Raw genomic sequence first — 24,471 nt, 5'->3', positions numbered from 1 at the left:
CTCCTTCCGAGGGCTGCAAGGGAAGATCCTTCCTGCCTCTTCTAGCTCCTGGTGGCTGCCAGCCACGCTCAGTGTTCCTGGCTGAGAGCTGCGCCGCTGCCGTCCCTCCTCCGTCCTCACGTGGCCCTGGGTGTAGGTGTGTGTACGTGCGTGTCCCCCAACCTGTAGGGACAGCAGGCGGTGTGCTCAGGGCCACACTCATCCAGCGCGGCCTCTTCTTTACTTGACCGCACCCGCAAAGACCTTATTCCCAAATAAAGCCACGCTCACGGGTTCGGTGATGGGACTCTGGGGGGGGGCACCTCACCCCTGCACAGTCCGCTTCCCCAAGGTTAGCCACCTGGACACATCTCTCTGGAGAACAGAAGCTGCTCCTGTGGAGATGGGGCCAGCAGGCATTCCACTCACAGAACCCAATACTCCATGATGTCAATCTTTTTTTCTGTCTCTGGACTCCAAACAGCCAGACCCTATTATGGGATATTATGTACCCAGAGGAAGGGCACCCGGTGCCAGCTCCCAGCCTGGCAAGAGCCGCCCTGGGATGGCCTCCGCCTCACTTCACAGCGCTCACTCACTCACTCCCTCCCTCTCATGGAACCGGTCACAGAAAATCTTTGTGGGGACGACGGAGGCCTCTGTTCCCACACAACTGACTCAGCGCAGCTGTCAGCAGCCCGCTGACCTCCACCCTCTGAGCCTGTGAGCCTGAGCTGTCTGCAGGCGCCTGGACCCCTGCCCCAGGCTGAGGGGTTCCTCTGGTGCTCCCAGCTCCCGTGGGAACCCCAACCCAGAGTCTGAGCCCAGAGGATGGCCTCCGGGTCACAGAGTCCCCTCAAGGGTGCTCCTGAGAGTGTGAGCCAAGGCTCTGGGCTCCCCTGGGCTGAGGGGGGTGAGGGATGGCATGTTCCTCACACAGCACATAGCAGGGCCAGCCTGGCTGAGCAGGGCACTCAGGTGGTTGTAGAGATGTGTGCAGCAGCTACCAAGAAGCTTCTAGAAAGGTGCCATCCAAGGACGAAAATGGTAAAGTGCACAAAGATGTTCTCTGCACTCTTATTCATTTATTTATTTGAGAGAAAGAAAGAGAGAGCATGTACCCATACACGCATGAGCTGGAGGGGCAGAGGGAAAAGGCGAAAGAATCCCACTCTCCACACTGAGTGCAGAGCCCAACATGGGGCTTGATCTCAGGACCCTGAGCCGGAAACACTTAGCCGACTGAGCCACTCAGGCACCCCTGTACTGTTATTTATAACAGTGGGAGAAATATTCTAAGTGTCCAACAGTAAGGTAACAAAACCCAGACATCCCCTGGTCATATGCTGCTGAACATCCCCAGCTGTCACCCTGTGAGTAGGTGGATGGTGCTCACGGATATCCTTGGGGCAGCGTGCTAGATTGCTGGGGTGGCCATGACCACGCCCCAGGCTGGGGCTTCTATTTCTCACACTGCTACAGGCTGGAGTCCAAGCCCTGCCATGGGCGGGGGTTCCTCCTGAGGCCTCTCTCTGGGGTCTGCAGGCGCCACCTTCTCCCTGTGTCCTCGCATGGCCCTCCCTCTCTATCTATGTCCCAACGGCTTACGAGGACACCAGTCATAATGGATCAGGGCCCACCCGAATGGCCTCATTTTAACTTCATCACCTCTTTAAAGGTCCTGTTTCCAAATATGGACACAATTTGGAGGTGCAGGGGAGTTAGGACTTCACCATAGGAATTAGGGGGACATAACTCAGCCTATGTCAGGCCTCCTCCACCGAACGGAAGCCACTCAACAGGTCGTGTTTCAAACGACCCTGGCACCAAGGTGGCACAGAAGCTTTCGGGTCCCCGTTGCCATGAGACCCGAGAGTTCAAAGGTCTCATGAGCTGCCGGGAAGGAGGCCCTGCCTGAAATGCTCTACCACAAATGGCAGCCTGGAAGCTGGGCAAAGGGCCTGGGCTGGCACCCGGCTCCAACTTGCAAGAGCTGTGAGGCCTTGGACAGGCCACCCCATGCCAGCCTCATGGCTCCTTAATACCAGACCGCCAGGCCTCCTGGTACAGACCCTTTCATCTTCGCTGCCCTATCCAACCCCTGCTTTCACAAGGCGAGATGGCAATGACCCAGCCCCATGCAGAAGAACAAGGGCTCACCAACCCCAGGGGGCTTGCTAAACAGCCTCCTCCAAAAGCTTCAAAGGTGCCAGCCCATTTCACAGATGACAGAAGCAAGGCCCAGACATCGGCCTCAGCTCGTCTCAGAAGGAGCACATTTAATAAGACAACCCGGTGACAGTGGTCAAGTGATGGGGGTGGGCCCCATCACATCCCGAAAACAGCCACATCAGCTTTCCAAATTCCCTTTTGTCTGAAAGTGTGCGTACACGCTTCCTCACAGTTGTAGCCAAGGCCCCTGTGCGACTCTGTGATCCACCTCTCTCTATTCGGCATTAGGGCATCAGCATCTCTGTCCTGGAGCAAGCGCCATGGCTGTCTGGTGCCTCGCCACATCCACCCCAGGGATAGACCATACTCTTCTTAACCACATTGGGCTGTTGGACATTTAGAATTTCCCCCACAATTATAAACAGTGCAAAGAACATCTCCGTGTTTCCGTTCTTACAAGTTACTTCTCTAGGATGCGTTTTCAGAAACGGGATGGTGGGTCAAACCCTAGAGTGTTTGTAAAGCCCTTGACACCTATCAACAGATGGTTTGGGGAAAGATGGTATGATTCAGATTCATGCTGCCACTGGCAACGGGAATGAGCCATCGTTACTACTTCACCAACGCTAGGTCTTACTGCTTTTCTGATATTTTAATAGTTTTCATGTAAATGTTTCCCTTTATGCTTATTTGTGTTCTTTGTCATTTGAACTACTTGTCCAAACTCCCCACCCCCCACTTTTTTTTTTTTTTTTTAATAGCAACCCTGGAAGCTAGAAAGTTCAGAACTAGCCTCCAGTGGCTGACAGCTTCAGGACGCCAATGCATCACTTCTTGTGCCTGGTGCCTGACCAATGGTGAGGGACAGGCTCTCCCAGGGGCCTTCCCAGCCTCAGCTGCTTCTATTGCCAGGGCAGGCCCTGCAGGCAATGTCTGGGCTGCCTGCCTGGGGCTCCGAGTCCCCGCCTCAGGTCACATGATATGGCTGAGCCCACGTGGCTCAGATATAGGGTTGCAGAATGTGGGCCAAGCAGCTGAAGGGACACCGCTTTGCCTTGTGTGACCTGTGGGCTGGCCCTGGAGAAGCAGGTGCTGCTGAAGCTGTTTCTGGGACTCTGAGCTACTCCAGAGGCCATCTTCCTAATTCCGGGCAGGTGAAGGTGCTAGGGGAGAAGATTGGAGGGGGCAAATGTTGAGGGGATGCATGCCAGCTGGAGGCCAAGGGAGATGCAGAAAAAGCCAGGAACACAACACAGAATCTGGGCTTCCTATATGTTCAAAATAATTGGACAGGGTCAGAAGGCAGAGAAGCCAGGTGCCAACAGCCAGCCATGTGGCAAGGCATTGGGTTAAAGATGAGGATGCTGGTGGTCTAGGTTCAAATCCTGACACTGCCTGGACCAGCTACAACAGCGTGGGCAGGTTCCCTAACGCCCTTGGGTCTAAGTCTCCTTATCTGTAAAGCAGGGTCATACTGCCTATGGCACATCATTGTCATCAGAATTAACGGGGCTGGTCTGTGTGCAGCTCAGCAGGCCCAGGCCACAGGCTGGGCTCAGGAAACACGAGCTCTGGATGTGGGCTGACACGCATTAAGCCCACACCCCACCCGCTCTTCAACAGCAGGCTACAGAAAACTGCAACCCACCCACCGGCAGAGCCGAAAAAAGTTTTTACATTTTTAAAGGAGTATTTGTTAAATAGGTAAGTAAAGAAAGAAAAAAGAAAGAAGAATATGGGACAAGAACCCAGAGACTGGCCCACAAAGCTGAAAATGTTTACCATCTGGTCTCTTAAGAAGAAATTTGTCGACTCCAGGTCTGGAGGCCCCCAAAGCATCCCATGGAATCATTTGAAAGGGGACAGGTGGCATGTGGGGCAAGGACCCAAAGGAGTGAGGGGATAGCAAGGAGTCAGCATGTGAGCAAAGAGCTGCCTTTAAGGACCTGTGGGCTCAGAGTTAGTGCTGGGCCCAGGTATGGGGACCTGCTTGTGTCTTTGTGGTGGAAATGGCCAGATGATGGTGCCGCTGGCCCCGGTGTGTACTGGAGCATCTGCTGAGATGCTGCGAGATGAGGCCCCAGCCACAGGGCATGACCCCTCGCCACTGGAGCTCAAGAACCCAGATTTGGAGGGAACACTGAGATACCACAGGATTGGACCCCAGGGAAACTGAGGCAAGGCAGCATGATTCACCCAAAGTGTCTGGTTGGTCAAGGATGAGAATCCAGGGGTCCCAACTCCCCAGCTGATGCTCTATACCACACATGGACTCTGCAGGGTGGGGGGAGGGTCCCCCTGGACCTGCGGAGCTGGAACCCTCCTGAACTTCCTAGTCAGACCCCCTCCCATGGGGATACTCCAGCCGGGACAAGGTGTTGTTCCTTGAGTGAGGTCCCATCCCTGCTACATTCAGCAGAATCACTTCTGTCCTTCCCCACCCCAGGCCCCCTGGAGAGCTGCCCCTGCTTCACACACTGCCCTCGAAAGCCTCTGCCTTGGTTCATCACCGCAGGCCCAGCAGAGCGCAGCACACAGCCATGCCGAGTGCACAAGTGCTCAGCCCCGTGTGGTCAGCTGTAAAGTGGCACACTGCTCCCGTTTTATGGATGAGAAGGCAGAGGCTGGGAGAGGGACCGGGACTCATCTGAGGTCCCCCTCCCGATCAGTGGCAGAGCCGGGATTCCACCCAGCACCGTCTGGCTCCGACGCTGGCTCCCTCATTCCTGCCAGCCGGGCGCCGTGAATGGGAAGGTGCTTTATGGCTTGGCGGGGAGGGGAGCCTGTGAATGATCCCCAGGTCCTCAGGTCCCCCTGCCAGGGGACGACCGGCCCCTCCCAGCTGGGCTGCCCGCCCCAGAGGACAGGGCCTCATCTATTTTGCTCACTGCCATCACCAGAGGCCTGGCCCATGCTCAGTTCTCGGCAGGAATCTGCTGAGGCTGTGAGTGGCTGGGGCCGGCCTGGCCAGCAGGCGGAGGGTGCCCTGAAGTGCTGACCAGACCGCTGGGCCCCGAAGACCTGTCCGGTGGGACCCTGGACCCTTATCAGCGGAAGGTCCCCTGGGAGTGGTCCGGTGAGGCTTCTGGCTTAGGGCGCACAGTTTGCCTCCTTGGATGTGAAAATAGGAGGACGAGAGTAGCCCGGGGACGCCAACAGCCCCCCAGCCGCCAGCCCATCCCCATCACCAAGAACCCTGCGCCGGGCCCTGCCAGGAGCCGGGGCCAGCAGCAGGCCTGGAGAATAAACATGTCACCGCGAGGCCAGCCCGCCGGACCGCTGGAGCCAAGAGCCGCCGGAGGCTGTAAACAGTCTCTCTTCTCTTGGCCGCAGCCCCTGGCCCACCTCTCTGCGCTGGGAATTAGCACTTTGCCTGCCATAAAGAAAGGGCAGGCCAGGGTGGGGGCGTTTGAGGAGGGGGCGGTGGGCAGGCAAGCTGGGCTGGCCAGGGGCCAGGCCCTCTGCTCCCAGGCCTGGAAGCCTCCCCCTTTCTGGAGGAGGCGGTCGGAGATTGTGAATGAATGAGCCGCGGTAAGGACTGGGAGGCCCAGCTGAGGCAGAGGTGAGGCCGCAGGCAGAAGGGCAGGCGGGGGTGGGGGGGGTAGGGGGGGTGGGGGGGTGGGGGGGGTGGGTGGGAAGGGGAGGCCCTTTCCCTAGGGCCCCTGGCTTTGGCCAAGGGAGGGAGATGCTTTCTACAGCTTGCCCAGAGCCCACCTGGGCTTCCAGGTGGTCACACAAACCCCAGGGAATAGCCACGGTCTGTCTGCCCCGGGGCAGCCCCTGGTGCTGGTTCAGACCAGGCTGAAAACCTGCGGCTTCATTTTGGTTGTACCTTCCAGAACCACGAGGACTCCTCACATGGCAAATCTAGCCATGGCACTCCCAGCCGAAACCCTTCATCAGATCCCCAGCCCTTCACATCACGGTGTTTCCAGGCCTGCCTGCCTCCTCAGCCTCCTCTCCAGACACAGCCTCCCCACCATGGGCCTCTCTCCTGCCTCAGAGCCTTTGCACATGGAGCTCTCTCCCTGGAAAGTTCTTCCCTCCCCTCTATCAGGTCCACTCCCTCTTATTGCGCAGACCTTGGATCAGCAGTCACTTCCTCCAGGAAGCCTCCCAGATGCCTCTACGAGGTTAAAGGCCCCCATGACCTACCTTCCTCGTACTATGTCCCCCTCCTTACCCCAGCTACAAGCTTGCACTTGTGTGATTTGGTGACTTGCACTGTCTCTGCCACCAGACTGGAAGCCCTATGAGGGAGGGGCTGTGTCTGGTTCTACGAAACCCCTTTTCTTAGTCACCAGAAATGTAACTACACTCAACCCATACTTGTTAAATGAACGAAATCGGTAGATGAAGAAATGATCTAGAAAGATCACCTGGAGCTCAGTTCAAATCCCCTCCCAGGCTGTGAGGCCTCTGCTCCTCAGAGCTCCCCATGGCTCCTGGCTCACAGGGACACCCCCACAGCTGTCAAGAGGACGCTATGAGCTGCCCAGGCAGGAGGTCAGTGGGCAGGGACGAACGGGCTGGAGGAAACCAAAGAAAGTGAGAAAAAGGTAAGGCCGTCAAGCCAGAGATTGAACCTATTGGCCAAACATGGGTTCAGGTTCTGGCCTAGTGGTCTGACCTCTCTGGGCATTCACAGCATTCACGTCTCTGAGGGAGGATCCATGTGGAGGATCAAGTGAGCGAAGACATGTGCACGTGTCCAACAAATGAGAACTTTGATGACTCATGATTTGGGCAAGCCATCTGTCTAGAACATTCTGGGGGATTCAGGGGCTTTTCTCCAGAATGCCCCAGCTGAGGGTTTTGACAGTCTGGATGCCAGAACTCGGCCTGTGGTCTATCACCCACCTAGGTCCTAGCCCGAAGACCCCAGAAGGAGCTGTGACTGGAGAGCAGCCCCCTGGCTGGCTGGGTGTGGGCGGCACAGGGGCAGACCTACTGTTGCAGGGGGTCAGGGGCTGCATGACCCTGCCCTCCACAGGAGCCTGGCCCGCTGCTGAGGATGCTGGAGTCCCAGGGAGGACACCACAGGTAATCTCCTGTGGGGAAGAGTATAGCCTCCAGGGGCAAGAGGACCACAATTCAAATCTCACCCCTTAAACAAGAAGACACCACTTCATACCCACTAGGATGGCAATGAGCAAGAAGACAAGTAGTCACCAGTGCTGGTGAGGACGTAGTGTGGGTGGGAACGTAAAACAGGGCAGCAACGTGGAGAAGCAGTGGGGCAGCCCTGGACGACCCGGCCAATCCATCCCAGGTACCTGCCCAGCAGAAGGAAGATGCAGGTCTGCACATGAACTGTGCACGACCGTCCATGTCCCTCAACCGCCCAAACGTTTGTCACATGATAAATGTGCTTCCCTACCCCTTCCGGGGGAAACAGGCCCTTCCCTGAACTCCCCCGGCCCTGCACACAGTGCGTCCCTGCTGCTGTCAGATGGCAATGCAGCCACACTATGGACTAGGACTCAGCCATAAAAAAGGCCTGAAGACCTGACACACACCACAACACGGAGGCCCTTGGAAGTGTGCAAGAGGCCAGGCACAAATGACAGGCGATGCGGCTTTATTCACATAAAACATCCAAAACAGAAAGACCCAGAGAGGCAGGGAGTAGATGAGTGGTCCCCCTAGGGCTGGGGATGGGGAGAGCAGCGTGGCCGTTAACGGTGATGAAAACGTCCTAAAACAGACCGCGGTGGCGGCTGCATGACTCTGAGACGCCAAGAGCCACTGAGCTGCACGTATGGGATGAGTGACGGCACGGTGCATGAATTCCATCTCAACGAACCATTTTAAAAAGGAAACCTCACTCGCTGGTTTCCTTCTAGTACAAGGGGCTTCAGGTCGACCCTCCTCTCTTCCCGCTGCCTACATGGCCTGTGAGGCAGGAGTGTGGACCGTGCACGGCAGTCCCTGGTCTTCCCGCAGGAGTTTGCCACATTGTCACCCAGGCCACGTGGGTCAGCCATGCCTGGGGCCCCGGGTCAGTCCTCGTGGCTCCTGGGTGGCTCCCTGCTCGCCGCCCTCACCTGTGCCTGTGCTGCCCTGGCCCTGGCCCTACCCCTGCCGGGGCACAGAGGCCCATCCCTGAACTCCCCTGGGCCCTGCACACAAGTGTGTCCCACTGCTGCAGCACCCCAGACCTGAGCAGGCCTGACGCTCCTGCTTGCACAGCTGCAGGCCCAGAGGGCGCACAGGTCAAGGCCCAGTCTGCACGAGGCTCTGTCCAGGTGGCTGCCTTGAGTAGGGCACTGGGAGGGACAGCTGGGGAGATGGCGAGGGGTGGGAGTCCTTGGGAGGAGGCAGGGGCTCTGGGAAAGACCCAGGAGCCAGATGTGAACTCATGTCCTGAGGACCTACTCCTTGGATGGGACCAAGGGCTCAGCATCTGGGGGGAAATCCTCTCTGGGGTAGACTGGGGCTGAGCGCCACATTCCCCAGGAGCACACAGATGTTCTGGCTGAGGGCGTTGGAGGAGGAGCTGGCGGGAGTGGGAGGCCAGGGCTGGCCAGCTTGCCTCCCCAGGAGCTGGGGCACGGCCAGGAGCCTGCAGCATGTCGCCAGGGTGGCGGCAGGACGAGGCCTGAACCCTAGCCTCCCACTCCCCCAGGCCAGGCGTGGCCCTGCTCTGGGCCTGGGTGGACCACATCTGGGCTCCAAGGAGAGCACCCAGGTGAAACCAGACAAGGGGATTTCTGTCAGGCTCCACACGGCGATCCCAGTGTGGCCAGGAGTCGCCTCCAGGACCACGGCCACCTTCCAAGGGACACACAGCTTCCCTAGAGAGGGATTCTAGGTGAGTGGCAAATCCTCCTTGTGAACAGAAGGGCACTAAGAATGCTGGTGGCCCCACATATTATGTGACAACTAAAGACACCCCACATATTTACAGATACTACGGGGTGGGGACCTGCTGGGAACCACAGCCTGGTGTGGAACCTACCGTGCTGTCCAGGGTCCGCTGGGGAAGTGTTGGCCTGCTTCCCTGCATCAGCACCTCCCATTCATCCACACAGCGCTCCGCTCTGAGGGCCCCCAGCTCCCCACAGCCGAGCAGCAGCTCCTTGACCCCAGGAGCCAGGCCTAGGCCTCAGCAGGCCTTTCATATCCACTTGGGCTGCGGTGTTGGAGCGCTACCTGGCAGGAGGTCCAATGTTCCCAGCGACTCCAACACTCAGGCCCCTTTCTCAGAAGGTGCTAGTCAGTGGGGACTGGGGCAGAGAGGTTTTGGAACTAGGGGCAGCTGGCCGGTCCCCCCCGTCCAGGTCCTGCACCTGTGTGGGCAGGAGCATCGGTTCTGGGATCTGGCTCCCTTATGTTGCAGACCAGGGGGCTAATGGTCATGTACAGGGGCCTCGGAGGAAGGCCTGGAGGGCAGCTCCCCATACTGCCTGCCCCAAGCATGGTCTGGTCCCCTAACATCCACCGGGGACCATGGTTTCCCTGAAATGTTCCTTCTCAGGAACTCAGTTTTAAAAAAGATTTCATAATTTCTAGGTCATCTCTATGCCCACCACAGGGCTCAAACTCAGAACCTCGAGATCAAGACTTGCATGCTCTACCGACCCAGCCAGTCAAGAGTCCCCTCATCAACTCACTTGTTAAAAAACCTTTGAAAGGATTTTTTAAAAACTAGTATCATTCACCATCCACAGACGGTAACTAAGTATGTCTAGGGATTTCACGCTAAAGCTCTCTACCTTTTTCATCGGCAATTCTGAAATCCAAAAGGGTCTGAAAACTAAAACACAATGTCCTGAGTTTGTGGCAAATTTTATGTGACATCCATTCTACCACAGGAAAAAAAAAATACTGAGGTTGAACGAGGCACCAGCCCTGAGCCATCTCCTTGCAATAAGACTAAAGCCAGAGTCAAAAAATACAACTCTCTCTGTGATTCCCTGTCGGTTAGGGCCCCATCTGAAGGTCCCGTAAAGGAAGTCACCCTGTGTGACAGTGCCAGCCGCCCAGAGCTGGGAACACCAGCCCAGGGGACAGAGCTCAGGACCCAGAGACCACGGCCCTGAGTTCAGGTCTGGCCTCCACCACACACAGCTGTGTGATGTGGGGCGAGTCAAATGACCTCTCTGAGCAGTTTCCTTGTTTCCCTGCTCCTGACACGGAGCGTACGGGCAGCCGCTGGGACAATGAGACGAAGCCCTTGGGAAAACAGTCCGCAAATATTAATGATCCCCATTATAATAGGATGACAGTAAATCACTGTGGCGTTGGCCCGGCTGCCTGACACTGGACATATGGAAGACACCCAAGGGTTCTTTCGAGAGGCCCCTGCCCCAAGGGACCCTGGAGCCTCATGTGGAAAGATAAAATTGGCCCATTAGGACAAGCACCTGCTAGTGACAAAAATGAGACCCAAGTATATCTGAAGGTGGAAGGAAAGGGGAGGAAGAGAGTGACAAGGTGTCAGGGAACAGGCAGGGGAGAAGGTGGGATTGTCCTCAAACAGCAGAGGGAAGGCTAACAGCCCCAGCTATTTTTATTTAGGAGAAAGCAGGGCAGGGCAAAGTCAGATAGAGCAGGTGGTCACGTCTCCTGGACTAGATGCCTGTCCCCAAGCCCAGCTCGTCCCATCCCCCGGTGGCCATCCATGCTGCCCCCACGTCCATGCTCGGGCTCATTCAGTAGCCTCCTCCCTGCTCTCCCGGGTACCACCCTCCAGATGCCACCTGGGCCTCCACTAGGGGCTCAGCATCGCCCCGGGGTCACATCATGCTCCTGCTCAAAACCCTTCCCTGCGGCCCATGGCTAAGTGGCCAAAGCCTGACCTCTGGTCGGAATGCCCTGCTTCATCCTCTCCGATCCCAAGCTCCCAAACTTAGGTTTCAGAGAGAAAATGATGAGAGGTGCAAACTCTGAGTTCCCACCCAAGATGTTTTTTGACAGACAAAAAAAAAAAAAAAAAAAAAAAAACACACACACACACACACAAACCCCGCATATTTACACAGAAATAAAGCTTCGGTGAACAACTCTGCCTCCTTTTGCAGCTACGCCAGGATGCCTTAGCAGGACCCTCTGTTACAGACTCTCAGGACCCGTGCTCTGCTCCACACAGGCCCCACCAGGGGGGATGGGAGGAGCCCCACGCCCTGGCTCAACACAGGGGAGGCCTGGCCAGGATGGCAGGGATGGGACCCAAGACCAGAGAGCACGGAGCTGGGGCAGGGGTGCACTGGGAGGTAGGGATGGAGGGTTCTGGGCAATGCTCCTCAGAATCAAACAGGGGCGACCAGGGTTGCCTGGGGAAGTACACAGCACCTCCAAAGTAGCCGGTCCTCCTACAGGGGGAGCAGTCGGCGCTCCTCCCCAGGCCAAGCCTCTGGCTGGCAGGACCCTGGGCCACCTCTTCCCCAGGCCACCATCCGACATGCCTGCACTACGTTCTGCTCATCCGCTTTTTTTTGCCTGTCTCCTTGGCTACAAGGTGAGCTCCTAGCCAGCAGAGACTCTGGTCTGGGTCGTCCATGGCCATGGGCACCCCCCTCCCACAGGCCCGGGACAGCGCCTGCCCCCAGCTGGCCCTTAGAAAATGTTTGCTGAAAGAGCACACCCTGTGCACTTGGCTGGCCACGCACCCATCCATTCATGCGGCCCGCAGACACAGAGCCTTCTTTTCTTTCATATCAAGGGACGTGTGGGCTCCTTTCCTACATGTTCTGTGGGCCTGAGGGTTACAGCTGAGAGGAGGGACGGAGGGGACTAGAGGCTACAGGCCCAGGCCACCAGGGCTTCCCTTCTCCGGCCTCCCTGCAGGCAGACCCCCGCCCCCAGAGCGAGGACCCTGAGGGCCACAGCTGAGCATCCCAGCACCTAAGTGGTCCCCAGGCACAAAGGTACCCTCGGCAGGAGGTAAGCACAGATGCCTTCTTAGAGAACACATGTTCTGTTGGTCATTGACTGCATCTAGAAGGTGCTCTATACACTCGGCACACATCAAAAGCACAGTAGAAACACGCTTTCAGACAATCATGCTCAGACCAACGTGGCTACAGCAGACTGAGGGCCAGCCTGGGGCCAGCTGTGTGGCCTGCACACAGCCCCATCCCCCGGGCCCTCAGCTCCAAGGTGGCACGGAACAGGTGACACCAGGACCAGTTTCCCAACCTGGGTGACACATGGCCTTGATCCTGGGAGAACTGCCAAATAACCCGGCGTACAGAGATATTTACTCTAGCTCTGCCGAGGGGCTGACACTCTTGTGACCACGGGCAGCTAGAGAGGAATAGAGCTCTCATCATTCATCTTCTAGAACTACAACTTGGTGTGCTGACTTCTCCTGGGTCTTTGGCCCTAAACTAGGATACAGATGCAGGATGTGAGAGCTACAAATCCTGGCCTGCCCCACCCCAAGGAAACGGGGGGCCTTACTGTGTTCCCACAGTCTTTCTGCCGAACACTGACCCCAGCCCAGCACTCATTCTCCTATCTGGGAATCTTCCGTCCATCTGCCCAGCCTTCCCGCCAGGCTCTGCGCTCCTTGGGACCAGGTCTTCTCCCCTATGTTTGGCACATAGTCAGTGCTCGAGAGACGGTTGATGGATGGATGAATCACGTTCAATTCCTCAAGTGACCCTGCAGGAATTAAGTTGCTGGCCCAGGGGCACCAGATGGCTGGTGGGTCCTGTGCTGGGGTTTTGGGGCCTCCAACACACTGTGGCCCACTCCAAGGCTGGTGGCTGGTCCTCAAGGGCCGTGGACACACAGTCACCCTCAGCAAAGGGTGACCTTCCAATGCAGTTAAAAATGGATTTTGCTGATCTTAATAAAAGATCCATTTAGCTTCTGAATTAGGGAATGCGAATTCCAGCAGGTCCCACCCCGTCTAAACACGCGGCCTCCAGGACTCCCTCTCAGTGCTATTGGGGAGCGTTGGTGCAGGACTGTGACACGCTGCTGGATGAATTTATGTAGCTGCTCAAGGTCCAGGCAGGCCTGCTGCCAGCAACCAGGGGGCGGGGGAGGAGGGGTTTAGTCTCAGGCACCCTGGGGACCATTTTCTCCCCTAAAACATAAGAAGGAACACACACGCACTGCAGTCGCACAATGCAGGGGTACACGAATAACAAATCTAGCACCTTCCTTGCTGTTACCTGACCCCTGCCGCTGCCTATGTTTACAATCGGATGCTGTCCTTCCCCACGTTTCTCAATCGTGGAAATGTCCAGGAGAGAGATGCTCTCTCCTGGTCACTGAAATTGAGATTCTCCTGTGCCCAGGACTGCGCAATTCATGAGCATCTGCTGAGTCGAGGCGATCACAACACTGATCCCCAAACCTTTCCCCAGAGCCCCCGAGTCTGAGCATTCTGGAAACCAAAAGTGTTCTTCGCTCATTTGGCAGTGAAGCCTGCCTGGCCTGGCGGCTATCTGCATACTCGGCTCCTTCCACACTGGCCGTGAATATCCACGTGTTTCATGCAGAGGTGCAATCCGTGGTGGCTAGTGACAGCACACTGCATCCAACAAGGGCCTACAGACCAAAAGTGACCAGAAGTGACCAGAAAGCAGCTAACTCTTAGAACGGAGCAGAGAATCTCAGTGTCTCTGTCCTTCCCATGATGTTCGGGGCGCTGCAGGGGCCGGGGACACCCTGGATGTTCTCTGCCAGGGAGAAATTCACAGGGTCACGCTGCAGTGGACATGCTGGTTCTCCCTCCCTCCCCCACCTCTCGCTCGCTCGCTCGCTCTCTCACATACACACACAGACGAGTCTTGTTTTCCAGAGTGTAGATTAGCAGTACATACCCCGAATGCTGGTGAAAATGTAATGCAGATGAAGACAGCTATGCGCCACGTGGCAATGTTCCAAGACTCTGAAATCCCAGAGCTGCGTCCAAGTCCCGGGTCGGGAGACCATCAGCTGTGTGACTCAAGGCAAGTGACATAACCTCTCTGGGCCTCGGAAACCACGAAGCCATGAAACTGCATCCAGCTCTGCCTTCTCGGCCGCCACTCGTGCCCAGGCTGGGCCCACGGCAGCCAGCTCCCAGCAGCCCCTGTCTGTCCCCCCCTGCTCCCAGCCTGCCTGCCCAACGCCACACAGAAAAATCCTTCTCTTAAAACCGCTTTTGTTAGGTCGCCTTCAACCCTTGCTTCAAACACACAATGGCTTTTTATTGCCCCAGTGAATGAAGCCCAACCTCCTTTGTTGGTTTAAGAAAGAAAAATCTTATATTAAAAATAATAAATCACCTGAAATTCTGTCAACCTAGGACAGCTGACTTCCCCTCCTTGTCCACACAGGCACACAGGCAAAAGCACATGGCTGTGATCACGAGCGGGGGACAGATCTGCACCCCACTTCCCATGTGTCACATCACTGCTTAAGTGTTTCCCGTGCTGAGAAAGAGCCTCCACGTTCATCTGAGAGCTGCTGACCCCAAGACCAGGCCACTCGGAATCTCAGGCTGGAGACTGTCTCATCAAGCAGTTCCTGAAATATGCTATGCAGAAAGGCAATCTGTCCTCTACCTGGAGGGTCAGAGTGAACATCAGAGCGCTAAAAGGCACTGATAAGTCCTGCAGCACACAACCCAGTATAGATTTCTTTCTTTTCTTTTTTCTTTTCTTTTCTTTCTTCCTTTTCTTCCTTTTCTTTCTTTCTTTTTCTTTCTTTTTTAAAGATTTTATTTATTTATTCATGACAGACACAAAAAGAGAGGCAGAGATACAGGCAGAGGGAGAAGCAGGCTCCATGCAGGGAGCTGGATGCGGGACTCGATCCCGGGTCTCCAGGATCATGCCCTGGGCCAAAGGTGGCACTGAACCCCTGAGCCACCCGGGCTGCCCTAGATTTAATATACTGTTCCCAAACAGGTAAGTAAGGAAAAAAAAGTCACCTCAATACCTGAGTCATTAGTGTTCCTTGGCACACACATGGGGGCATGGTAAGTGTCTGACGTCACCTCGTCACCTCGTACACTTCCAGAGGCACCTCCTGCCCAGAAAGCTTCCCAAATGTCCCCTGCTCTCTTCCTGATAACTGATCTGAATCCTGAGCCTGGCACTTGTGATTAACAAGAATTCTGTTTTTTCTCCTCTTGGAAAAAAAGTTCATTAGGGTTACTCCCACATGTGGACCTGGAGGGAAGAGACGAAGACCAGCCCCTGAGCAGCTAGCTGGGTAATGACACTTGGCAAACTGTCAACTTCTCTGAGTCTCAGTTGTCTTGTCTGTGAAACAGAGAAGCCAGCAGCTCAGTACCAACACGTCGTGATTCTAGCCTGCCCAGGTTTTCAGCTCACAGCTGCAGCAGAGACCAGTGAGGTTACCGAGTCTATGAACAGCAGCAAAGAGTAAATGTGACCTTTTTCCCCCTAGAATAATTCAAGGACGTGGAGTCAGAACGCCTGGACATGGAGCCCAGCTCTGCTGACCCCCGCTGACCGGTCCTGGGCAAGGCCTTGACCCGAGCTTCACTTTCGTCCCTGTGAAATGAAACAGGCCACACAGACCCACACACACTCACAGAGACAACACACACACAGAGACCCACATAAAAGTACATGTGAATCGGGGAGATCTGGACAAGCTCGGTGGATTGTGTCAAGGTCAATATCCTGTTGGTGAAATTGCGCTACAGTTGTGCAAGATGTTACCACCGGGGGAAATGAGGTGAAGTGCGCACAAGATCTCTCCATTCTTCCTCACAACCATATGTAAATCCACAATGATCTCAAAATAAGTTTTTTTCCCCCCAAGATTTTACTTATTTATTCATGAGAGATGCACAGAGAGAGGTGGAGACACAGGCAGAGGGAGAAGCAGGCTCCATGCGGGGAGCCTGATGGGGGACTCGATCCCAGGTCTCCAGGATCACACCCTGGGCTGACGGCAGGTGCTCAACCGCTGAGCCACCAGGTGCTGCTCAAAACAAGTTCTTTAAAACGAAGCAGGCTAATGCCTATAGCATGGGGCCACCACAGATATTCAACAAGACGGTGTGTTCGTCATTCCCTCTGGGATGCCTGCCCATACAGCGGGCGTTCACTAAACAAACTGAGAAGAACGGAGTAACTGGACAAATACATGGAGCACACAGTCGGTGTTCAATCGTTTTTCCTTGCTGTTTTGATTAAAGTCTCAACGGCCCGGAGAAACGCAGGCCTCAGAGCTGGTTCACGGGGCCACCACCACCGGAGGGCTCCCGGGGTCTCTCAGCAGCGGGGCTTTGTCAAGAGCTGCCAGCTGCCGGGGAGCAGAAAGCCAGGCAGCCAGAGGCAGGTGGGCAGCAGGCGGCAGAGAGGCAGAACCATTCTCGTTTGGGAAGGCATTTATTCAGATCCCACCTCCTTCCCAGAAGGCGGAGGCGGCTTCCAGCGGAGGCCCAGGTGCGAGACAGGCCGCCCCCACCCCTGCCTGCTCCCGCCCGGATGATCCTGTCTGACACACAGCCGTCCGGGGAAGCCACTCAGAGGCTGCCAAAGAAAATGTTCCCCTCCCGGTCTCACGCCCCTCTGGCCACTCACTGCACTGCACGGCGAGCAGGGAGCAGGGAGGCCAGGAGGCCCCCTGCCCCGGCTGCCTGAGGAGGCAAGGTGGGGTCAGCCAGTATGAACCAAAGGGCAGGGGACAGGCCCAGGGTGGGGGTCCTCAAGGGCCACAGGAGGTTCAAGAAGCCTTACTGCACAGCAGTCCACATCTGTGCAAGCCACAAATGACCTGGGTGTCCAGCAGCAGATGACCGGGGATCACTGCGGAGCCACTACAACTCCTCTCCTCCTGGGATGCTACAAGCCCAGAGGACTCTGGGTAACCGCTCGCATGCTGCTCTGACACGTTCTAGTCGGCACAAGCTTCCATGGGAACACTGCTATGATCCCACTTGACAGATCGGGAAACTGGCACAGAGAGGTGATGTAACTAGCCCCAGAACACACAGCTAGGCAGAGGCACAGCCCACAGCTGAACCCCAGCATCTTGCTCCACAGTCCGCAGTCTTAGCCTCACTAGGAGATATTCGTCACAACCCACGTGGAAATGACGCATGACAACAGGGCACGGTGTGGTCCCAGCGACAGTAGCATGTGTGCACGCACCAGCCTGCGCAGACAGAAAAAGGCTGGAAGCTCTGGGTTACTGAATCACGGGGGCCTTTAATCACTTCCTTTCTGGCTCTGCTGCCTGAGTTTTCAGCACAGAACGTGTCAGGCTTCAGGCAAAGCCTGAGACCGCCAGGTATGCCGCCCTAGATCCCCACTGCCCCCCTCTTCTTGGGCACCTCCCCATGCATGTTCCCACCCACACCCACCTGCTCTGGGAACTTCAGGGTCTAGGTCCTTCCAGGCCCTCAGACCATAGTCACGGCGGCAGCACCAGGGGCTCCACTCCCTCTGACGATCGCCGGGGGCCAGACGGTGGGGGGCACTAAGCCACGGCCCCTCCCCTTGGGATCTATCGCACAGATACTAAAATGATGCTTATAACAACTTTGGGAAGCGCTTACATCAGGACATTAAGTGAGCAAGAGCAGGACATACCACTGTATGTAGTGGTTCAGCTCAACTTGGTAGAAAGAAATGTGCTAACCGAGCCCAGGAGGCAATCCTAACAGTGGGGACAGTGGCTGCCTCTGAGCCGAGGCTGGGCTGGGCAAAAACTTCTTGATTCCCCTGCGGACAGACGTCCCACAATCCCTCCAGCCATGACATAATCATCATGTAAAAATAATGGCACTTATTGCCAGAGACAACGCTGAGCGCTTCACACGCCTTAATCCACCCAACCCCCTCTTGGAGGCCGATCTAATCACAAATGTTTTACAGATGAAGCAAGTAAAGCACAGAGAAGGTAAGTGACTTGCTCAAGACCACACAGTAAGTGCTAGAGCTGGGATCTGTCCTGTTACTTAAAAAATTTTTTAAAAGGTATTAAAATCCTCTTTTGATAGGAAAGCAAAGGAATGGGAAGGAATTTTCATATTTATTGAATGTGTACTGGTAAATAAGTAAGTGCATCCTGCCCACTTACCCCACTCCTCATTTAAAAGCAAGTCATACATAAGAACCCCGCACATTGTTGGTGGGAAGCAGAACCTTTGCAGCCCCTCAGAAGAGCCTGGCAGTTCCCTAGATGGTTAAACAGAGTTATGATCGGACTTGGCAATTCCACTCCTAGGTATACACCCAAGGAAAAAAAAATACATTCACATGAAAACCCGGATGTGAATGTTCACAGCCGCATCAATCACCAAAGCCAAAAGGCAAAGATCCTCTAAACGCCCCCCGATAGATGAGTGGACCAGAGATGCAGCACAGCCACATGCTGGAGTATCACTCAGTCGTACCAGGGCTCAAGGTGCCGACACCTGTTACACCAGGGAGGGACCCTGACAACACTTTGCTAAGCTAAAGAGGCCAGACACAAAAGGCCACATGTTGTATGGTGCCATCCACATAAAGTACCCAAAACAGGCACATCCAGAGAGAGAGGGGGTGGTGGTTGCCAGGGACCTGGAGGAGGGGAGTGTGGGGGTTGTCTTTCGAGGGTGATGAAAAATGTTCTACAATTAGGCAGTGGTGATGGTTGCCCAATGCTGTGAGTACAATAAAACCGCTGGATCACATGCTTTAAAAGGGTAAATTTTATAGTATGAAAATCATATCTCAATAAAACTGCTGTTAAATTCTTTTAAAAATAAAGGGCAGGGGAACACCTGGGTGGCTCAGTGGTGGAGCGTCTGCCTTCAGCTCAGGGCATGATCCCAATCTGGGGATCGAGTCCTACATTGGGCTTCCTGAGAGGAGCCTGCTTCTGCCTCTGCCTATGTGTCTACCTCTCTCTGTGTGTCTCTCACAAATAAATAAATATTAAAATTAAAAAAACAACAACAACAAAGGGCAGGGGTGCCTGGATGGCTCAGTTGATTAAGCATCCAACTCTTAATTTCAGTTCAGGTCATGATCTCAGGGTTATGAGATCGAGCCCCGCATCAGGCTCTGCACTGGGCATGCAGTCTACTTAAAATTCTCTCTCCCTCCCCTCCTCTTAAAAATAAATACATAAATAGAATGCAACTCCTAAAGAAAACACCCCCATGGCTCTGAGGGGACACAAGGTGACCCCAGAGATGGAGTGACGAGAGGTTCATAGAAGCATGCTGTTTGCCATCTGGTCACACCTCCAGGTGTGTCTCCTTTGTACCCAGGGCTGGGGATCCCATGGCCCCTCAAATGACAAATGCAAACATAGCAAGATACCCGTCGCCAGGGGAGAGCCTTGGCTGATGCAGTGGAGATGTTCTAGGGCGCCAGTAACCTGCCTCAGCTTCTGACAGGCCCCATGTTCACGGGCCAGTTCCAACCCCCCCGCCCATGCCTCCGCCTCTGAGTCTTTGACAAAGTGAGGCTGTTGCACTCCAGAATCACTAAGCCTCCTCCCAGTTCTAGGATTCTGAAGAGGCAGTCGGAGATTTGCCATAAATGCAAAGACAAAAGAAATGGAGGTTTCAATCACGGCTACGATTAAGTATACTTTGTAGCAAATTTTATCTGTGTGACAGATAAAATATACTTTATAACATGGGAGGACACAAATCTTTTTAACAGTGAATACTTTGTATAGTAAAAAATGAAACATAGATGTTATTAGGTGCCTATGCTCCAAATAAGAGAGCCATTAACACAGAAGAGAGAGCCGGCAATCCTTCACAATCTGTGGCTCTAAGATAAGGCAGTTTTCTCTCCTGCATTAACAATCATTTATGTCTAGTATCTTTCTTACTTATGCAAGGCTGGATAAAGTGTCCTCAGGCAAAAGGACACACCACTTTGACTACCACGGAGGTCACAAGGGCAGGATGATAGACAGAAATCACTCTCACTTCCACTGACTCAACACAGAGAGAGGAGATCGGGCGTGCAAAATGTTCCCGTAAGCACTAATAATCTGGAAAAAGCCTAGTGGTCTCATGAACATTTCATCTAGACTTGCAAAAATAGAGCAGGAGAGGCTGCAAAGCACAAAAGACATTACATTTCAAGGCCAAATGGGCTGGTTAAAAAACTTTAAAAAGGCACAGTCTCTTAAACATAAACCTTTTAGGAGGTCAAGCCAAGTGATAAACCTCTAGCCAGATGGATCAAGAAGAAAGAGAGAAGGTACCCACTACCCATATCACCAAAGAAAGAGGGGACATCACTACAGAACTTACAGACATTAGAAAAACACTAAGGGAATATTATACAGCAGTGATGCCAATTAACTCAACTACCTGGATAAAACGGATAAGTTCCTCCTCGAAAAACATTAATTACCAGAACAGTGTCAGGAAGAAATAAAGCTCACGGGAGAATTCTCTCTCAGCACACCGAGATGGTGGCCAAGGCTCTTACCCACTGAAGAACATAATTTAGGAAAAGGTTCTCAACTAGAGCTGGTTTTTAAATGTGGGCAAAGCTGGTTTGGTTTGGCAGAGATGTCTCCTAGAACTTTTATTTACAGCGGTTTTCAGGGACATATACATAACACTATCTTCGTTGTCCTTCCCACTCCCCCAGCTCCTGTCTTCTCTAACACTTTGATCTTGCCAACGCTGCTTCTGCCAGCCATGGTGCTGCTCAGGATGTCAAGACATGATGGTGGGAACAAGTGGGGTGATTTCAAGGAATAACAAAGAGCCAGCTCATGTACATGGTGCTTTCAAGCATGTATACAGGTCAGTGAACCTGTAACAGTGGCTCTTTACCTTTTGGGAACCACGTAACCCGGTCAGAGTCTGATGAGTTACTGATCCTCTGCCTAGAAAAATGAATGGATGCATCAGATTTTGCACGGAGATTTGAGGGTTAAGACATGCATGTGAGAATGGAGGGTCTTTGTAAATTCTTCTGCCTCAACTCTGGAGTGTCCCTCTTCCTGGGCCCTGACCCCCCACGCGGCCCCTCCCAGCTCACCTCATTCCACTAACAGAGTCCAGACCCCTGCGTGTTTGAGGTCCACAGCTCAGCTCTCTGGAATGCAGAGGACTGGGGGAGAAACTGAATGACAAATGATAAAAATAGTTAAGAGCCAACATTTATTGAGTATGTACTACGTACTGAGCCCTGTGACACATACACTACCATAATTCCTGTATACAGCTGAGGACACAGGCCCTATGCACAGACAGACAGGTAGTCAGGTGGCATGTACCTGCTGACTGCCACCAAATGCCAACGTGGGTGTTCTCGGGTCCAGGAGTCCAGAAAGGACCATCCACCATCCGTCTACATGTCCCCTTCATCTCTCGGAGGAGGGGCAGTGGGATCCCAGGGAGGAGTGAAGGGAGCTCAGATCCCAGGTGCTCCAGGCTCTACTTCCAGGTCTCCCATCCCCCACCCTCCCTCCTCTTAGACAAAAGGCCACAGCATGGTGGCGATGGTCATCCTGAACAGGGCCTGGATTCTCCACAGTCGGCACCAAGGTTCATGGGAGATTAATCAGGAGTTCCTGATGCAGGATATGCATGGCCCAATGGCTTTCCGAGGGCAAGGGGCACAGGGCATGTTCATTCCATGGGCCCTTGAGGCCAGGGCTGTCAGCGGGGCCTCAGATCCCTTCCTCTCCTGCTTCCTCTGCTCCCAGTAGCTAGTCACCACTTCTGGAGTTTTGACTGCTTGCCAGGCCCTCCACTAGGGACTCTGCCTGCTTATGTCCCTATGAGGAAAGTCCTAAGACTGTCCTTGTGTATGGGTGAGGGGCCTGAGGCTCAGAGAGGAACCACATGGTGGGCAGGGGTGGGGGTGGTGTGACTTCAGAGCACCTAGCCAAACTGCACCACCCACCTACCGAGAACAGACCAGCATGACCCCACCTGCAGCCTCGGTTTCCCCATCGGTACCAGAGGGGTGATGCAGTACTTACATCACCCCTTCCGTATGGATGGCCGGGAGGGGCAGATGAGTCAGAGCAGAGAAGCCCTTCAGAAGGGGAAAAATCTGGGAGGCAAGTGTCTCCTGTCCTTGTCTCTCTCTCTCCCCCGAGCAGAAAGGTTCCCAGGTCTGCAGGGCGGTGGGGAGGCAGAGGGGCACAGCCTAGCCCTGCTCCTGCCCCCTCCCGCCACCAGCCAGGGCCCCTGAGCCATGCAGCTGCCAGCTTCTGCTGACGCCGTGTTCTGCTTGATTAGGGCCCTGGTGCCACCGCAGCCAGAATCACGAGGAATTCTGTGACGCCCCAGAGCCCTGGGCACCTGGATGCCACAGAGCCAGCCTGTCAGCGAAACTGCTCCCTGCTACCAGCACTGGACCTGGAGGTGACAGAAGCAAGAGGCATCTATCTCAAGGGACATGGCTCCCTAACGGCTGGTCCTGAGTGTGGCTGTGTCGTTGCATGGAACCCAATGAGGGCCTGGGTCCTGGCTGAGTGGGACCCCCGACGGGGCCCAGCAGGAAAGAGGAGTGCCAACTTCCCTCACTCCCCTGTTAGAGTCCCATGCACAGGGTAAGAGACTGTCTCATCCATCATCTAATATGTGGCAGCTGTCACTGCTACTTCTGATCATCATCATCATCATCATCATACGCACGTCCCAGCATCTCACTGCCCTGAAGGCCCAGACTCTGTTTCTCACTGTAACCTCTCTGCAATCAGGAGGAAGCTTACAGTGGGTGGAGCGTCGGCCTCGGGGGCAGCATTCTTTCTGGCACAGTGATAAGTAAAACAATAATGTGTTCATCTCAGAGGAGTGGGTAAGTCACAGCATTCGCACCCTCTGGCTGCCCCAATCATGGTCCTTCAGCCCGTGTGTCCTGCTTCTCTCATTCCGTAGCATCTAGCCCGTAGCAGGGGCTCAGGGCTCAGTGAAACCCTGCTGGACAGACCGACCCCTCCATCCTTGCTGGTACCCTCCGATAAACAGTTCACAGCAAAGGTGCCCCCTTCTATGTCAAGCCCACATATACACGTCTCCTAGGCAATGTCCCCTGAGGCTCCCTGCAGGGCCCCAGAGTTTCCCAGAATGCCCCAGAAAGGCAGAGGCCACTCTCCCCTGGAACCAGAGAGCTGGCAGGCCACCAGTGCAGAGCCCCCCAAGGAGTTCCAGACTGTGGGCCTGGCTGGGGTGAAGCCACCAGGAGGTGGATTTGGCACAAGTTCCAAAAGACCCACATGGTTCAGGGAAGCCAGTGAGGGGGGACACTTCTCCTGCCACCCAGAGAAATGCTTTCTACATATGAGTGCTGAGAAGGTCCGCCCAACGCACTCGGAACAATCTCACCAAACGGGGTGGGGAGGGTTAGGAACTCCAGAGCAGAGTTTGGTGAGAAGTTTCCAGAGTGTGTTCCAGGCATGCTCAGCTGAGCTCCCGCAGGCTGCAGGCCAGATGCTGGGCTCCTGGGGGGTCCTCTGCTGAGGGCGGGCGGGGACACAGCTCTGGCCGCCTGACAATTATGACATCAAAATGCAGGCACCCAGAAAGTCACCAGGAAGGGGCTGCTCTCAGACCCACTGCCCCAGAGCAGCTGCTGGGGTGGAGAAACCTCTGGCCAAGCATGAATCCTGCCCCTGACACTGCCAGCCATGTGGCTCTGGGCAAGTCACTTCCCTTCTTTGAGCCTATGGGGCCTTGGTTTTCAGATGGGGATAGTCTGGATGAGACTGACTTTGAGATACTGCTGGAGGAGGGAGGTATATCACTGCGATGATAGGGCCGATCGGTCAGAAAGACAAAGGGATCGTAAATGTGCTGGAGCCCAAAATTCATAAAGGAACAAAAATTGACAAAATTAGAGGGAGAAAGAGATAAATCGAAGCCGTACTGGATACTAACACCCCTCCCTCAGAGGGTCTGGGGGAGCATGTGTGGACACAGCTGTGAGCGTGTGCACACACATGTGAGAGAGCCAGGGCTAATGTGTGCATGTGCGTGCGGTGAGGGGACAGGATGTTAGCAAGAGGGTTTGGGAACGCATGTGAGAGAAGGTGAGTGTGTGGGTGTTGGGGCGATGTGGGTGCATCTGGAGGGGGCCAGGGGATGTTAGAGGAAGAAGCAACGCCCCCCCACAGCCACCCCTAGCGACCTGCTGGCCTTCTGATTCAGCTGGCCTTCAGAGAAGCCCATCTCCTCCACCCGCCGTCCTCGGGACCTGCCCTGAAGCCAGTCCTTAACCCGCAGAGAAAGGTCCTGCTCGTCCCAGTCACTTGGCAAGTGATGGGTAACCGGCAAGTAAGGGCCAGAGTCTGGCCGTCAATGGGAAGGAACTGGCAATCACATAGCGTGGGAGATCACAAAACCAGGCCCACTACTGCCCTATCCATTTTTGCAAAGGCAAGAAGAGCTCTTGCAACTTCAAGAAGAGGAGGAAG

At 54.8% G+C, this 24,471-nt stretch overlaps 1 protein-coding gene and 1 long non-coding RNA gene across 6 annotated transcripts in view; both read right to left on the bottom strand.

Moving 5' to 3' along the window:
• GSE1 (Gse1 coiled-coil protein) overlaps nucleotides 1-24,471 on the bottom strand; it is a 413,444-nt gene that overhangs the window by 377,517 nt on the left and 11,456 nt on the right. The gene's annotated exons all lie outside the window — the stretch shown is intronic.
• Nucleotides 20,528-23,524, bottom strand: LOC144310280 (uncharacterized). The gene is made up of 3 exons (XR_013375978.1): nucleotides 22,877-23,524; nucleotides 21,084-21,167; nucleotides 20,528-20,928 (listed from the first exon to the last, which is right to left on the bottom strand). It is a non-coding gene; the product is annotated as an uncharacterized LOC144310280 (long non-coding RNA).

Source organism: Canis aureus, chromosome 3 (assembly GCF_053574225.1).
Source record: "Canis aureus isolate CA01 chromosome 3, VMU_Caureus_v.1.0, whole genome shotgun sequence".
Lineage (NCBI taxonomy): Eukaryota > Metazoa > Chordata > Mammalia > Carnivora > Canidae > Canis > Canis aureus.
This window is presented reverse-complemented; position numbering and strand designations above follow the sequence as displayed.